Source organism: Myotis lucifugus, unplaced genomic scaffold (assembly GCF_000147115.1).
Source record: "Myotis lucifugus unplaced genomic scaffold, Myoluc2.0 scaffold_10978, whole genome shotgun sequence".
In the NCBI taxonomy this organism is placed as follows: Eukaryota; Metazoa; Chordata; class Mammalia; order Chiroptera; family Vespertilionidae; genus Myotis; species Myotis lucifugus.
In genome coordinates, this window is record NW_005882026.1 from 2959 (window position 1) to 5426 (window position 2468).

Below are 2468 nucleotides of genomic sequence, written 5' to 3' on the forward strand. Positions count from 1 at the left end.
AATTAAAAAAAAATTGTATAGAAGTTTAAAGCTATAATTAATTGATTTGTGTTTTCTCCCATTCTTTTTAAACTTAGAAATTAGAAAATTTATCTGGTCACTTACTATTGTCTGCTTTGTGCCTAATTTTTATCATTTGACTTCAAATTGTGCTTTAATTGTCTGTTTAGGCTTGAACTTCACAGAGGGGAAGTTTCACCCTGGGTCGGCAGTATGATTCCCAGCTTTAGAGGGTCTTTGACCTTTGACCCAGTGTATGACGTTATCCAGAGATGAGTAGATCCCGAGGATCTGTTACTAACCAAACTCACAAGACTGATTTATAAATTTAAAAGTTTGAGTCTCAGGATAGCCAATATTTGAGGTAGTTACTTGGAGATTTGCTAGTTGATACGTCCATGTAAGAATACAAATGTCAGGTCACGAAGTTGCTTGACACTCTTAGGACCATGGGAGTTATATGAATATTTACATCAAGTTAGGCTAACTGGATGGATTACTCTTTTCTATTTTAAGGATTTTTATTTTGGAATACCATGGATAATTAATTCGATTACTATGTGTCCTACATAGAGAGTGCCCAAAACAATAAAAACGAATTGTCTTGCCCTGGGCGGTTTGGCTCAGTGGATAAAGCATCGGCCTGCGGACTGAAGGGTCCCAGGTTTGATTCTGGTCAAGGGCATGTACCTTTGGTTGCAGGCACATCCCCAGTGGGGGGGGGGAGGGGGGTGCAGGAGGCAGCTGATTGATGTTTCTCTCTCATCGATGTTTCTAACTCTCTATCCCTCTCCCTTCCTCTCTGTAAAAAAAATCAATAAAATATAAAAAAAGACGAAGAAAGTGTTTAAACACACACACACACACACACACACACACACACACACAAAACGAATTGTCCCCTGTGGTCTTTTCACTTTTTTTTTTTTTTTGGTCCTTTTAGAGGGCATGTCTTCCCATCTTCCAGAAACCTGAATTCTCCAGTTTTCAGGAGTGAGGAATGGAGAGAGGAGAGCGAAACTATCATAAATCCTCCAAAGAATTAGTGTTTGTGACAAATGCTTGTGTTTCCTTAAGTGATAGTGACATTTTAGCAGGAAATCATTAATTTTCTTTGGAAGGAGATATATTACTTGTCATATGTATTGTCAGGTTCCATTTCCCATTATATGTTTCAGGGAGGAAATAATGCCGGCCACACAGTTGTTGTAGATTCCGTGGAGTATGATTTTCATCTTTTACCCAGTGGAATAATTAATCCAAATGTTACTGCATTCATTGGTAAGTATAGAATGAATCCTTTGAGAATTTTCCTCCCTAGTTCCTAATAGTGTTCATTTTTCATTATCAAACTGATTTCATCCTTCACTAATCAAATGATTAATCTTGACCTTGGTACCTTCTGGAATATACCTAACTTTGGCTATTTTACAATTCCTTCTAGATCTTTTAGCACTAATACTTTTTGGAATGATTGCTTTGCGTTTAACTGTATTCATTGGTAATCTTAATTCTATAAAGAACTATTAGGTCATCAGATCAGTTTTTCAAACATGACACAATAAGGCAAACAAGTCTATGTTTTATAAATTGATTCTGAGCCCTTAGAACATATAGGCAATCTGATATGTTCTATTCTAGTTTTTTATTTTTTAAAATGCTAATTACAACCCACTAAATTGATTTTATTAACAGTAATAGTGTGATTCCCAATTTGAAAGACATTTGATCTAGAGAGTCTACTATGATCTGGTTTAATTTGCCTAAAGCTACATAACTAGTTTTTTTTTCCCAAATAACAGTTTTACTTTGTTTCAAAGAAATTTTAAATTATATTGGGTGTAATTTTAGAGTTTTTTTAATTCTGTGTTTATGTTCTTTTGTTTATTTACATTACACTACTGTCTAAAACTTGGAATCCTTTCTGTGATATCACTTTGGTAAATCAGAATGTCCTGTAAATTCAAGTCCCTCAATCTCCTATGTTCTAGATAAAGGGTAATTGTAGATGTCTATATTTTAATATCATTATGTATGTCTATATTAATAAAGTATAGATGTTTAAGGTTGGAATTAATTTGTTTATTTTTCTTTAGGAAATGGTGTGGTAATTCATCTTCCGGGATTATTTGAGGAAGCAGAAAAAAATGTTAAAAAAGGAAAAGGTATGAAAGAATGAGTCTGCTTTGCTTGGTAACCAGTTATTATTATTATTATTTTTGGTAAAGTTTTATTCGGATCTCATGCCAGCCACTTAACATTTATTTATTTATATTTTTTATATTGTTAAAGTATATTTTTATTGATTTCAGAGAGGAAGGGAGAGATAGGAGAGATAGAAACATCTGTGATGAGAGAGAACCACTGATTGGCTTCCTCTTGCACACCCCACTCTGGGGCTTGAGCCTGCAACCTGGGCATATGGCCTGACCAGGAATTGAACCATGATATCCTGGTTCATAGGTCAA

General features: G+C 34.6%; 1 long non-coding RNA gene across 1 annotated transcript; it reads left to right on the top strand.

Moving 5' to 3' along the window:
* The first annotated feature begins 1029 nt into the window (after positions 1-1029).
* LOC106696163 lies at positions 1030-2158 on the top strand. Its single transcript, XR_001347053.2, has 2 exons — positions 1030-1281; positions 2097-2158. It is a non-coding gene; the product is annotated as an uncharacterized LOC106696163 (long non-coding RNA).
* The last annotated feature ends 310 nt before the right edge of the window (positions 2159-2468 follow it).